The sequence below is a fragment of the Gavia stellata genome, chromosome 15 (assembly GCF_030936135.1).
Source record: "Gavia stellata isolate bGavSte3 chromosome 15, bGavSte3.hap2, whole genome shotgun sequence".
NCBI classification, from domain to species: Eukaryota; Metazoa; Chordata; class Aves; order Gaviiformes; family Gaviidae; genus Gavia; species Gavia stellata.
In genome coordinates, this window is record NC_082608.1 from 9,235,854 (window position 1) to 9,251,871 (window position 16,018).

Below are 16,018 nucleotides of genomic sequence, written 5' to 3' on the forward strand. Positions count from 1 at the left end.
TTAAAACCTTTTTGGTGTATCTGGAAGTCCACTTTTTAGAGTCATATTAGAACTCGTTAAGGCAGGATAAGGAGTAATAACAGACAAAAGGTATTGATCAATGCCTACAGGAAGGTAAGGAGGGCAAGACTTAGCTGAGCTCATTCTTATGCCAGTTAGTAGTTGTGTGTCATCTTCTGCTAGAAAGCTAGCAGCACATCCCATCCTAGCCTCATTTCTGGTTAGGTGCAAGTGCGGTGATGTGAGAAGGAATTTTATAGCCTGCAATTGCTGTTGCAAAGACTGAAAACCTGGGAATCTGAGCGGAGGGCTGAGGAGCTGGCCTAGGGAATGGGCTGCCCCATTCCTGTGAGCTTGAGTCTCACTGCAAGCAGAAAATGGTGACAGCCCGGATGTAGGAAGGTTCCTTGGGTGATGGCTGTGGGCAATCAAATGTGCAATTACAACTCCTGGTGAATTGGCTGATGGAGTATTATTTTCACTTTCTAATATCCCTGTAGGGGATATTAGGGTAGCTGCAGCAGTTCAGCTATTAACTGCTTCAATACGCAATGCCCTAGATTGATCTTGTTAGGCTGCAGAGATCTCCATGCTGCGTGGCTACGTTGTCATAGGTATCTGAGCTAGCAATTCTAAAGCTGCAGATGTGCTCTGTGGGAAGATGTCAAAATGATACTGACTGTAAATAGAGGTAATTGTTGCCATTAAAAGTGAATGTCACGGCCGAAGATGTTAGAGCTGTTTCTAGATGCACTTCTGCCTCTGCTAAGGCAGGATCTGCAAAAAATATTTTGCTTTGGCATTTTAGTGCTATGTGGCTCCAAACTGCACTTTTAATAGCATCTCTAACTTCAACCTTCCATTTTTATTAAAAAAAATTATCAGAGAGGATAATTATTCCAAATTGGGATTTTGTAATAAAACGCCAAAGCTTCAGCCAGAGCTGCATCTGAAACAATTACAAAATGTGATTGCCCTGGCCCAATTTATGGAAAAAAACAAAACAAACCCCTGTGATTGTGTAGTCTCAGTTTAGATGGCACCTGTTGGTTTTCACGTTTTATTCTTTTTTGTTAAAAAGAAAGGGGACGGAAGAGGGAAGATGGAGAAGGGTAGTAATTTTCGTGGGTTAGAGGATAGCATATAAATTAAACACCTCATTGATCCATTGGGGGGGAAAAAAGAAATGGAGGAAATGAAAATTAATGTATGTGTCCAGTAGATATCATTTCAATGCAGATCCTAATATCTCTGTCCAAATACTTATAATATTACAAATGCCTCTGAAGACAAAGCTCACATCACTGAAATGTGTAACAGGCCGGATCTTGATAGATATCGAGGCAACTCAACAATGCACTTCTCAATGTCACATGTTCAGGATAATAGGCTGGAGGTGTTGGACTTCTCAGTGCTCAGCAGTGAGAGATTAACTTTCTGAAAAGCTCCTCAACTCAGAGTTCTTCCTTATGCACAGACAAGTAGATTTCTTAGTTTACTTAGTGAATTGACCATCCAATTCTAGCAGGAATAGTTACCCTTTCCTGCTTTTTAAAAATGCTTTCATCCCTGTAGCTCATACAGAAACATCAGCGAAGTGTTTAGACTGATTTCAGCTTCTTCATCAGGCTTGTTTCTAGTTGCTCTTGACAGACTCTTGTGATTGATTACTGCTCTGTAGGGCCACTGGCATGTTTCATAGTCTGCAGACTGCAGTTTTTGAGTCACTCAGCACTGTATGATGCACTTGAATTTTTGGTAGATGACTGGGTGGTCTTAACCCACTCTAGTAATGCCTTATCTCAGCAGAAAATTAAAACTTGAAAGCAGTAGTATAACAGAAGTACCACTTGAGAGTCCTCAAAGAGTCTTTCAGATCTTTCCTTCAAAAGCTTATTTTAAAACATGCCCTTTTGTTCAAACACTTTTCTCCAGGTTTGGTGTGCTTGTTTAATAGTGTGAAACATGTTTGTCACAGGTATTTATCGCATTAGCACATTCTTAGTCCTCACAAAGTCACGCTGTGCAGCTATTTTTAAAGGAAATGCTGTTCACTGATGAGCCTACTGCAGTTTGGGAGAGAAGTACTGTGGGTTAAAGTTCGTGTTCGGCTGGCAGTGTACCTTTTCTCTGAAATGATCAGTGCTTCTAAAGCTTTCCAATCCCTTTCTTGTTATTCTGAAACAGAAATGAGATCATGGCTGGAATATTGGTTACATAATGGTATTTAAATGATAAATAATGTTTCATGACTCTAGGAAGGTACTTCCAATACCTGAGTCTATTTAACTCCTATCTACATCTCTGTCAATGTAGACTTGTGCATAACTGCATGTCAAGCTGTCTGTCTTCAGGCTCTTTGCAGCCTGCAAATACTTTTCCTTTTTACTGGAACCTCCTTGTAGTGGTGTTGCCTTATTCAGCTGTTCAACAATGGTTTTCAGTTTATCCTAGTTTCTACACTTTATTATAGTAGCATACAATAATTTTTATTGTCATTAGGGCCTGGGAGCAGATTATATAAATGTAGAAATTAATATTTCAAAGTGTAATGCACTTACATAAAAAGGAAGCTTGATATACTTTTTTCTGTGTGGGGTGCAAGATGTTGCAGCACTAGCATCTCCGCTTTTCCTGTAGTTAACATTCCTCTATCTAAAACCCTCTGGATTTTTGGACTTGGTTATTTTGAGACAAGTCCTTCTAGAAATACCTCCTAAAATGAGATTCAGGTTCTGTTTTTGTCTTCAGGATGTCTCAAACACATTCTTTGAGCCCATCTGCAATTAATGTTTGCTACTGGTTGTACCAAGTGAATGTTCTATATAGGGGACATAATACATCTTCATACTTCACTTGCATTTGCGTTCATATATAGACAGAGGAAGGTAACATGAAAATGTGGATGATTTACTTAGAGGCATGATGGTGACATAGGACTTGCTTCCTATTTAAGTTCTCTGAGGGGTTATACCAGTGGTTGTGTAATTCTTTTTGGATTGTGCTTCTAATGATGTTCACAGCTCTTGATGCTTGTTTACAAACTCATGTTCATGCATCACTGGGTTTCATGACTCCCTCACAGCTATAGCTTTTGTATTATGTTACTCTTTTTGAATTCAAAAAGTCTGCCTCGTGCTCGTGATGATACGAGACACAGAAAGCAAGACAGAACATGTGGAAAAAGAATAAGGTATTGCAAGACTGCATCTTCAATTACAAAGCAGCCTAGGAGAGTGTGCCATCCTTTCCCTGGTTTTGGGTGTTGGTATTTGACTCTGGGGGCAGACAGAACTCCTGATTATTTTTGTCTGTTTTTTTAAGCATTTCCTTTTTAGACTTGAGATATAGGGATAAAAAGCAAGAACCTTTTCCCTTAAAATGGGATGACAGGAGGTGTGAAAGGTCTTACCTCTCACTACTTTTTTGGTCTTTAAAGTCTTTCCTTTGTGCTACCTGATTAAATGGAAACATACTGTAAAACACACGACTGCGTCAAGTATATACCTGTTCAAATACATCTATCTTATATTCCATTTCCAGTCTTGGGGAAGTGTCATAGTTTCAGAGACAATAATGTTTTTCTTTTTGGTTTTGTATCCTGTAGTAATAGATTGCTTTTCAGTTGTGAAGCTTTGCATTTTCTTTTGGATATGAAGAGGCAAGCCTGTAATTGTCTCATGGCAGGTAGATGCTTGATGATTTTAATTAGAATAATTAAATTCAGAGAGAGCTGCTGAATTAACCAGATTTAGGTTGTTATTTCAGTGTATCCATTTATACATGGACATTCTGTTAGGATAATTTTTATTCTGTCTCTTTGGCCATGTACACTAGTCTTACTCTTGCTGTTTGCTGAATAGTAGTTAAGTAATACAGTAAATTAATCTCTTTGACTTCTTAAATTTCAATTTATTTCAAATCAATAAAGAATTTGCCATAAAACCCCACACAGATGACCATTGATTTTGTTTTTTCTCATTAGGTATGTGAGGTACTTGTATTTTTACTCCTAATAACAAATCAATTTTAATGCAAGGTAACTTGGATCATTCCTACTGTTTGAGGATGTTACTTTTCTGTTTTCAATTAAACATCATCTGTGTTTATCTTCCTTTACTGACTGTGAGTAATTTGAACAAACCAATAATTATTTTGTTAGCGCTGTATAAAATTTTCTTTGTCTGTATTGCTGTATTAGTGGGAAAACTCATCTAAGACTACTCTAATGGTATGGGGAAATGATAGTAAAGGCATAGAGGAAATTATCTTTCACTCTGATAAATACATATTATAGTACATACAATACTGTGATAGAATCTTGGTGAAACCAATAATATGTATAAGGGCTCTTTGTTATGGTGAAATTCACCATTTCTCTTCCCAACCTAATTCCAGAAACAGCTAATGTGGAAAACATTCTCAGAATCCACCTTTTATTATGTTTCATGTGGTGTCTGGATTCTTCTTAGAATATAATTTCATTGTAGGTTGGCTAGCCAGTTTAATTTAAGCTGTATCGTCTTACAAATAATCATACTCTTAGTTTTGCAACTGTAATAATGCTATTTCTACAAAACTTTGTATAAAATCGCTAATTCTATTTTCTTTGTTTGCTATTGGTCATTATCAGAAATAGCAGTCTGGCCTTACTTTATCATGTTGCTTTTTTAAATGTGATTGCATTAGAGTTAAGTGAATTATTTAGGAGCACAGGTTCCACATAAAGCCAGTAAAGTGTTTCAGAAGTTACATCTGAAGTATAGAATTAATGATTATTTTATTTTTATAGCAACTTTACAAATAACTTAGCAGGGGAAAAAAACTCATTTAGTGACATTAAGAAAAGGATAAAAAACCCTCAGATTTTAAATTAGAATTAGCAAAGAGGCAGAAAGGAACACATTTTAAACATTGAAAAGGAAGGAGGCTCTTTAAAGGTTAGAAATAAAAAAATTGCTTTAAAGGTGAAGTTTAAATTACAAGAAATCCATAGTAAAGATTCGTCAGATTCCTCCATTCAGAACAGTAAGATCAAATCTTAATTTACAAGGAAAACAAGGAACAAAAGGGTGGGCTTTAAACACAGCATATTGAAGGATCTTGCAATAAATATTCAGCAGAAACACTAGGAAGGGGTGACAAGATATTTTTATCTAGATTAGTTGCAAAATGTAAAAGGAAAATAATGGAATAGAAGGAAAACATTTTTCCTTGGACAGGAAAAAATAGTATGCAAAAATCAAAAGTAAAAAATAGCACTTCTTGCATATGTTAAAATAATGTGATTTGTGTTCTTCAGTATTTATAGCCAGTTCTAAGGATGCACCAGTTTCTTGAGTGGAAGCTGGTGCCATGTGATCAGAAACATGACATTGATTGCAAGACTTCATGAATAACCATTGATTTGATTTGAAATCATTGTGCCAAGCTGTCTTCCTTAGAAAGCTGTTGTGGAATATAGCTATGAGATTTCCTAGCATTTTTCAGTATTTCCTCCCTACCTGTTACACATTAATAATCCTGCAGTTAGGGTAAATGCTGATGATTCTTTTTTCTTTTTTTAATTGTGTAGTCTTTATGTTTTCCCAGCTTCCATTTCTTCTTCCACAGGTAGGTCAGAACCATTTCTAGCTCATCATTTCCAAGTAGTGTAACAGCAGGGCACTAGAAACAGCCACATACAAGGTAAGGAGGAGGAAGAGAGACAGGTAGGGAACTGGCAAAAGAATATATACTTGAAAAGCTTTTGTTATGGGGGATGAAGCTCTTTTAAACAAGAGGCGGTATTGACTGTTGCATGCTATAACATGGGGTGGCTCATACAAGTGACCGTTCGCTGCCTCACAGTTGCTCGTATTTGCGATGTTCAGGAGCATGCAGCAAAGACTTGTCTCACTCCTGCGCTGGCAGACACCAGTTTCCTGCAGCCGCTGGTGCTAACGGTGGAGAGGGCACTTGAAGCATTGAAGTTGCTTGTGAGAAGCAGCAATCCAATAACCCCCTGACAGCCAGCCAGGCAGGGCACATCACAGATGTACTGTGAATGGCAGTACCAAACACAAACTACCCCTGCCTGGCAAAAGCAACAAAAGTTTCACAAAACAGTGCTCTGGTTTGAGAAAACATCACAATGTTTGTCTTAAGTGTTTCTAGTTAGTATGGTTCTAGGCAATGAAAAAAAATTTCATGAAAAACTTTGCGGTGAATTTTTCATCCCGTTCCAGTAAATAAAAATCCATTGGAAACAAACTGAATGGATTTTTTGTCACTAACTCAGTTTCCTTTATTTTCCCTCCATGACATTTGGGTAGTAGTTTACTACTGTATACTTAGATGTTTTCAAAATTATCTGTATTTTTCCCCCTAAAATATTTTCGTTTTTTCCTGAAAAAGGGAGAGCTGTGCAAATTTAAGCTCATATAGTCTAAGTGGGTTATATTCTGATAATTTTATTTCTGATAAATATATTTACAGTCAGAGAAACATATAAGTGCTTATTCAGAGTGGAAACTAACTAATCAAATAACTAAGGGAGAAAAAACATCCCCAGGTCATTTAACACAAATGCAGGCAAAAAGCTTCTAAGAGTATTCTAGGAGGTACAAATGCAATCAGATTTTTTTATTTCTGGCAATGTTCCACCTCTTAGTGACATAGATTAGGGAAAAGAATTGGTGCTTTAAAACGGAATAGAAAAAAAAGTTTTTTTTAAACAGAATTCCCATAGCATCTCACTAAAAAGTCAGATAAGAGTCAGACCAGAATAACAAAGAACTGGGAGGAATTTTAATCAGCTGAAAGAAGGCTGATTTGCTTCCTTAAATATCGACATACTTAATCAATGCATGCTATTGTGTTTATCAATAGAAGTTGGGTAAGATTTGGTTAATAAAATGGAGAACACTTTCAAAGTCAGCTAGTGGACTGTGAAGAGTTCGTGTTCTTGCTAACCAAAGCAGCAAGGCAACCTTTTGACCTGTGCAGTAGTCTAATTTTTTAAAAAGAAATACAAGTAATTAAATGATAGATGATGAAATCATTAACAGTCAGTAAGCTTCTAACCTGGGAAGTGTGTCAGTAAGTGGGGAAAAATAAAATAATGGAAGAACAGCCATAGAAACAAAGTTATGCCACCAGATGTGCAGAGAATTAAAATAGGATGGTGAACTGTCCCAAAAGCTAAGTGTTTGAAGAGAGTTTGATGTGAATTTATACTAAATCCGTTACTGCAGTGCCAAATTATGTCAAGAATTAAAAATAAAGCTTAGAATACAGAATTATGCATACCAGGCTAAATTTCATTCTGAAATGCTTCAGCCAAAAGTAGGAAAAAATGAACACAGAATTACTCTGACATATCTTACCAATATTCTGTACATGCTTTTTCTCTTTTTGTTATACATGTTTCTCTTTTGTGAGACTATATTTTTAGATGAGTTAGTAATGTGCTTAGAATTGACATATACTAAAATCATAACTTCTCTTGCTTAAATGTTTTCAAATCCATAACAAAGTAGTATGTTGGACTGTATTAATCACATCTTGAGTGTAAAGTGGTGAAATGCTCTGCTTTTCTGTAATTAAGGCTCTCATTAGATGTTTTACTTTGTAATGTGTGTTGTTTTAAATCTCCTCTTACAATGCTGAAAGAGGTTAAAACTGCATTTCAAGTGTAGGGAAATATAGCTATAACTTTCCTATTTTGCATCTTCTTAGATTTAAGCAAGAGGCTCTAGAGCTTTTGAACATATCCCTTTTTACAAGCAATCCAACTCTTTTAAAGCAGAAATAAAATATCCATAGGGGACTTCAGATTTCAAATTCTCTTCGCAGACGTAATGGTCATCTCTGACTAAATATTATGTTTTATGAGGACATTCCTAAGGCTTCGCTCCAGATTGTAGATGTCCCTCTAACAGGGCTTTTATTTTCTTTAAACTCTATGATTATATAAAATTTTTTGTAATTCTGGGAAATATTTACTGTATAAGAGAAACAATATCTAGATGGTTTACAAGTTAATTTAATGCTGGCTGATGTGCTTGACTGACAGCCCTAAAGAGAGAATGTTCTATTTCATGTCCCAGAACAGACACATCATAGAGTAATGACTCTTAAAAATTCATAGTGAAAATTCAGTCTCTTGCTTTATTCGTACTAGAGTCATGTATTACATCTGTTCTGCTAATGCAGCCAGTAAAGCACACATCTCTCCTGTGATACAGTGACTTCTTTTTATTAAGGCAGAGATCTGTCTGCATACAAATATGATTATATAAACAATTCATATAGCCTGTGCCTGAAATTTCTGCAAAGCACTTACTGCAGCTGGTCACTATAGCAACGGGCAAACAGGCTGGTTTAAATTTGTTATTTCACTATGGCAGAGGCTTTCTATTTTGTTGCATTTTGCTTCAGATAGAAAACATGCTGGTGTAACATCTCTACACAAACAATTTACACCTCATGTAAACCAGTCCACGGGGAAGTACCGCATGTTCCACTTGTGCAAATCACTTACCTGTGTGAGTGCCTTGCTCTAACGCTTCCCAATTCCTCTAAGTTACCTCAGTCGTTTTTGTGTATAAGACTGCAGAGACAGTGTCATAAGCACTAGTACTATATTTGTCCTCCTTCCCTCCTGTAACACATCTCAAAATTATTTTAAAAACATGCACTAAATCAAGGTGAAAAATCAGGAAAAGTGGGTGGACATGAAAAGTACAGTCACCAGTAAAGCTAGACAGTTTCATATATCAAGACACAACTAGGTCTTTCAAATTACGGGACGGAAGAGAAAGCCATACCAGCATGCTGCACACAGCAAACATCATTAACTGAAATAGTACCTTTTACTGAAAAAGATAAGTAGTAAAGTGTAGGGCAAGTTCCAATGGAGGAGAAGAATGAAAATGAGTGAAGGATAGCTATACCTGTTGCAGATTTGCATTGAGCCTTCTTCCTAGGAAAATATTTAGCTACTGAAAAACACCAGTTCACAGCAAGAGAAAGAAATTAACAACTGACTTTGTAAAGCTGCTAGGCATTTTCTACCAAAACAGTGGTAATTTTGGACAGGTAAATGGGACAGTATTTGTAGCCTGAACAATTCCTACAAAATATGAGAGGGCATGATGAATGTATGTGTTCTTCTTGTGTGTAAGTTAGCTTTGCAGAAGGACCCACATACCTATGGCCCAGTGACCTAAAGTCTCTATTTGGGAAAGGATTTAATAGTAACAGCAGAACTGAACCAGCCATACCTTCTTTGTTTTGTGCGATTCTGCTGTTTACCCACTAGAAGTGAGCATCTCAGAAAAACCCTGACAGATACTGCCAAAAATGATAACTCATTTAGATCTCTCATCTGCATGTAATGCAAAGTAGTTTATTGTTATGTAATGAAAAGCTACATTTACTGCACATAAAGTCATACCTGATCTTTCTGATATTCCAAGAGTCTGTGGAAAGTTTCAGTTTCTTCCTACCTATAACAAGTCCCTCCTGCACCTACAACAGGCAACAAATGCTGCAGAAGCCTTGAGATCTGTATGGTCCTAACTTAATTTTCTCCTTCATTTAATCATAGTACATTAGATTGATTTAAAATTTTTATTCTAGCTATCTGGTTAGAAAAAACCCATTTCATAATGGCAATACAGAATGATAACCCAAAGAAGATTATTCTGCAGTATTTGTGCTCTACCAGATGTTTCTCTTACCTAGGTGCTGCGATCAGTACAAAGAATAGGGAGTTACATGGCTTTCATGCTGAAATGTGCATGGAAAGCTTTTTCATTTTATTAAAAAGAAAGTGGCCTGTGGGATACAAAGAAATTCAACTCAACACTGTGATTCAGAAGACTGGCAGGTGAAAGATGCCTTCTGGATGACCTTGCTCATTCACAAAAAGAACAGGAGTAATTTTCTTCAACAGAAAATCTAATGTTTGCCTAAAATTCATCATGTGATTATGATAAATTAGCTATATTTACCATTTCCTTTATTCAGGAGATAAGGTGTATAAATCTATGACAGATGTGGCAAGCTTGCAGCTTGGAAACAGAATTAGACACGTTAGCCATGGCAATCGGAGAAAACTTGTCAGAATCTCTTCAGCAATAGTGGCATAACTCCACAGCACAGCCTGTTGCGCTTTTGAGGAACAGGCCCAACAACTTTTCCTTGTGTAGGACATGGTCAAATCTACCCAATGAAACCACAAATTTGTGTCTTTGGATGTTGCTTGCCAAATCTATTCCAGATGATCAATTTGGTTTTGTTTTTTTGAATAAGCTGGCCAAATATAATGAAATTTTCATGTTTTCTCTCAAACTGCCGAAGAAAACAGTGCTGTACAGAATCTTGAGGCATTACTGTTATTCTTTAGCCATACTGACAGTAAACCAAATATTCCTTCTTTAATTTATATCCCCTGGACAGTTTCTGAATTTGAGCTAGTACTTAACTTTTTATCATATGGTTATTTGGGTTTTCTAACAGACTTTTGTTGAAGAACTCTGTCAAAGGCTGCCTGTGAGCCTGAGCAGATCCTGCCAGCTGGTTTTTGTGTAGTTAATCTGATAAAGTTCACGTGGCTGACAGTGGCCTGCAGGGAGCATGGCTCATTCCTGCTGTTTGTGTCTGTCAGAAAGGGGTCATTATAATTTTGTTTTTAGTTTTTAAGCCAATTTATTGGAAGCTAGATAAGTGTGGCCTGTGATATTTTGCAAAAGAGTGGAAATAGCACAAGCCATCTTCTTGCCCACCATGCTAGGAACTGAGGAACTATTTTAGCCAGGAGCTCAGACGTTTTGTTTCTGATAGGTCTCAGTGCAATACTGTCATCTCCTAGTTCCTGCTGTTGTATCATCTTCCCTGTAGGAAAAGAGCAAGTTAGGAGTACCCAGTTTTCTGTTATTCTCATTGCAAGCTGATGCAATATCAGCTTTACATTGTCTTAATTGTTGAACTATTTTGTGAGCTCTGGAATAATAAAACTGTTTCAGATTTCATTCACCATGTCACCCTCCCATATGAAAATGTATTTTGGTCTCAGGGATGGCCTCCAAATTCTTGCATGAATGTTAAAGCAAATATTTTATTCAGGCCTTCAGCAACATTAGCCTCATCTGTCACTATTAATGTATTCACATTCCTTAATGATCCTGCTGACTTTGGTTTTGTTTTTTTTTTTTTTTTTCCTGGCTGCTTGCTTCCTTTTAATGTCTATCTTTATTAATTTTGAAAAATATCCTATTTCTAAAACAGCCAACTAGCTGTGATCAACCTTAGCATTAACCGATTTTATTATCTTTTTAATTATTCTCAAACAGTCAGGTTTCTGGAATCAAGCTATCAGCTGTGCTGCTGTAACTAGGAAAAGATTTTTCTTTAATGATAACCATTGGATTTTCCCTTTTATCTTTTTCAGGTGATTCAGTAATATTTCTGTTATTCTCAGGTATGTGATCTGCATCTCCAAAGACTTGCATACTTTAAAAGTACTGTTTCTTAAAAGCCTATCTTCAGATAATCCTCATCAGAAGAAAATTTGTACAGTATAAGAAGCATAGGTGTTGGTAGAGGTGAAGAAGCAGTGGGGAACATGGAGGACTGGTAAAATGTTCTTTGGATTACCCATACATAAGTATAATGCACATTGCTGTGGAATTACAAGCTGTTAAGTTTTTGTTTCTTTTATAGATTTAATCTGTGGAGGATATACATGCAAAAGACATCTGAATATGAAAAAGAACCTGTTTGGTTTTGTATTCATTTACAGCTTCTAAGCTTTTACAGTATTTAAGGCTGATGTCCTGATTTGCTGGATGTTGAAAAGCTAAAATCCATGTTCATCCATGATCATCATGAGCAGCTGACTTTCTAGGGACTACATCTGAATGGGTTGTAGATCTTGAGCATCATGAGTAACAGGCTTATAACTGCACCATAATATTTGAGGCGGGAATGCCTTTTATGAGACAACTTCAAAATGAGCATGACAAATGAACCAGGAAATTAGTTTTATTTTTCATCTCTTGAAGTGAAATCTTACAACAGCAGATCTGCCTTTTGTTTGGTCAAAGTAAACTGCTAACATTTTATGTTTACAGAAAACGCTTTTCACTTCAATCTTCCCAGCTGATTTACTATGAAAGTTACAGTGCTGCAAGAAGTTAAAATTGTTGTAAAACTCTACCCTGCAGAAGTCCAGACATGAAATTCTTGTTTCAGTAACATTGTTTCAATATAATAGCTTACTTTTTTGAGACAGAATGTTCTGGCTTGTTGCTGATCATACTTTTCTGGTAATGATTTAGCAAAGGGCTTAATGGAATGAGAGAGGTCGGACACAACTGGCATCTGAAATAAAGTACACTGTAGTTTGGAGCAATTTCAGTTTCCCAAACAGGCAAAGGGCAAAAAGCTAGTCTTGTTTCCATGTATTGTGTATGCTTGAACGCTTGCAACAGGAGGCAGAATGAGCTGAAACAGTAGAGAGAACTGTTTGTATTTTTGTGTTGGTTTAACTGAAATAAAAAGAAGTTGGAAATGTATCTCAGTGACAGAGCCCATATATGCTGGAATAGGAATTCTGGCAACTAAGAGAAAAAGCCCCAAGCGAACATTGACAGTTTAAACTATGCTAACCCCACCCAAGGGGTGTTATTGCTTCAGTTAGTAGACTGTGCCTTTAAGCAAGCTCAAAAAAAAAAAAAAAAAAGCCCCCAGTGGATGTAGTGCTCCCTTCTTCATCTTTTCTTGGCTTTGAACTTGCCACAGAACTATTTATGAATATGCTGTTAATGGCTGCCAAAGTAGTAGAAGTATTATAATCTGATGGGTATAAGGTTTGCAAGAAGACGTGCTATCTTTTATTAGGTATGCTGAGAACCAGGAAAAACTGACACCCAATCGTCTTGATCTGTGGTTGCTTCCAAGGATGACTTAGCACCACAGGATTGTGTGAAGAGAACAAAATGTCTCATAAAACCAGAACATTTCAGTAAGGGAATGGTAGTGACAGTGAAGGATTCTGATTACAGTCCTTCTAGCCTTTGACAAAAATAGTGGGAACAATTAAGGGTGCCATTTAAAAATGGAGAGGGAGTAAAAATTGCTCAGGAAATCCAGGGGGGAGGAACTTTGGTATTTCTTCTAATTTATGTAAGAACAATCACCATTGCTTAACCTCGGTTACAGGGTTATAAGAATAATCATTGATGGTCATGTGATCAAACTGTTTCTAGGCTGTTAAGTGTCTTTTACCATTCCTCAGTGGATTTCTCTTTTAAACAGTAGACTTGCTTATAGCTCTGGTAGTGCACAAAAGTATAGTACAGCTGGTTGGTAAGCAGAAGGTGCATCTCAGTTCTATAAGAACGTGCAAGAAAGAGATTTAACCTCCTCCCCAAATCTATTGAATAAAACCCCTAAGAATTAAAACAGAATTAAACGATTCAGGAATAAAATCCTTTCCGTTGTCCTGATGCCTAGTTCCTCACTTTGTGGTCTCTTTAAAAGTTGATGTGTTTTTCCCCCTGAAGTGCTACAGTGGGAGCTTTTGCTTAAGATAACAAATATTGGTATTGTGTAAAATGCCACTGAACGCAGCTGTTAGCAGGCCCATCATCTGCTGTATTATTTTCTCTTTCTGCAGTAATTCATACAGCTTTCTTCTAAGGATTTGATTATTTCCATTACAGCTTGATCTCTAACTTACGTATTTTAAATGGACAAGACTGACAAAGGGAAGTAGAGAGGGTAAATGACAAGTCATAAACAGAGAGGTAAAATGACTTTCCCAAGGTCACACAAAAGAATTGTAGAAGAATTGGGAGCAGATGCAATCATCCTTGATGAAGTTCCCACTTGCTGGACAAGAGCTTTTTGATATGAAGATATGACAAGAGTGCTTTTATCTGTGAACATTTGATTATCCATAAAGAATTAACACCTTAATGAAAGAATTTTGGTAAATTTAGTGATACATTTACTTGTCTCTTCAAGCTGAATTTAGATTTGTCAGCAAAAGTGTATGGATTTCTCAGCACTGGTTTAAATGAATGAACTATTTGAACTATTTGAAGCATTTGCCTGTATCAAATCCACAATGTCTACCCATTATGCTACCTTAAATAACCTATTTTTTCAGTGCTCTAAAGTTTGGCTTCAGGCCTTTTAATCCTATTCTAGCATATGCAGATAATTTATAAACTGGCCCTTTGTTTATTTCCCAAATGGAAGTTTTAAGCCTTCATCCAGAAAACAGAAACAAAAAAGTCATACATGTATTTTCAATGGTGTAGAAAACTTCTCCTCTTTTCCAAACAACATTATTATCAAGCTTCTGCTTTAATGCCTGTTAAACTTGCTTCAACTGGAATATATTGAATAGATTTTGAACTTCTATCACATGCTTACTGCTTTGTCAGTAAAATTACTGCAATATCTCATGCCATCTGTCACAATCCCTTCTCTCAGCAGGGACTCTTTGCCAGTTATAATGTTATAAAGTCTAAACTGTTAGCATGAAAGAGTATTATTGCTGGGCATTTTGTTGCTCAGCCAGAAGGTTATGTTAAGGAAAAAGGAACATGATGTAAGGTGGGTTTTTTTGGGGGGGAGGGGCAGGGGTGTATATGATTTTAAATTTGAATAAAAATTTTTCTAAAAATACCAGACGGTAAAATATTCTTTGATGTATTCTTCCTTCTGGACTGCTGTTGTGGTTTGCCATAATAAATTTGTGTGTTCTGAAGAACAGTTGCTGTCTTGCTTCGCAGAGTTCTGCCACATGCAAACACTTTTTGAAAATGATACTCATGCAATGCATGGGAGTTAAATTACAATACCAAGTGTACAGTGTGTGGCATGTGTGCTGCATAGTAACAGATACAGTGTAGTGGCTGCTAAGAAGACTGGCATCCTTACAAGTCACTGGATACTGCAGTTGCATTTCAGTGCGCTACAGGACTTTGTTGTAGGAGGTAGGCTAGTGTCAAAATGCTTTGACAAATAACTTGGGAGGATGTCTCAGTCTTCACCCAAAAATCTTTACAACTGGTGTAATGTAATTTCTACTGGCACAGGATAGTTAACCTAATACTCCTGGCCAAATTCCAAATGTCATCAGACCTAAATCTTCCATGTCCAATCAGTTTGAAGAAGTGTCTCCTGGTTCAACATGAGCATGTACTGTATTACTGATGTAATGGCTGTCACTGTTACGCTCTCATATTGATATGAGTCCAACTAAGTTTAGCCATGGCATTTATTTCAATGCATTCTTAACATCCCTCTGGCCCTAAAAGATGGTGGAGTATCAAGTATGTATCAGTCAAATTAAATAACCATGTTTCTGCAGAATTATTCATGAAAGATCCTTTTTCTTAAGAAAGTAGCGGTTGCAAACCATTTTTTAAGACATACTTTTGTGTAGTTTTAAAAGCTAATAGACTTCTTTATATACAGAAATATATAAAGAATTAAATTGTTTGGGAGTATCTTTCCCAAAACTAGGCCAAATCTTCAGCTAGAAATTGGACTATAGTTAAGCAAGTGCATTTCTTATGGAAGCATTGACAAACATTCTGCTGCTTAATTTCGCTTGAATAACCCTTCTGTGACGTTTCAGTAATTCTCGAATATTCATGTCTGGGAACATTAAGAATCAAAACATGCTCCTTTTCCTCTAGCACTGGCTTCATTCATGCCTTTCATGCTTGTATCCAGGAATATCTTTGGAGAGCTTAAATAGCTGTGGTCTAAGCTCTGTGAGTCACTGGAGAAGAAATGGAGACAAGCAAATGAATATTTAAAAAACTTGTAGCAGAGTGGATTTGTAAATTGCATAAATTCCACAGGCATTTATTGCTGTTCCTTCAACAGCTAGTGAGATACTCCTCAATCTGTTCTGCAAGGACTAATCACAATGAAGCAAGGTTAGTTTATTTCACTTAAAATATCCTATGAATCAGTCCTTTGCATCCATCTGCTTCTTATGTAAACA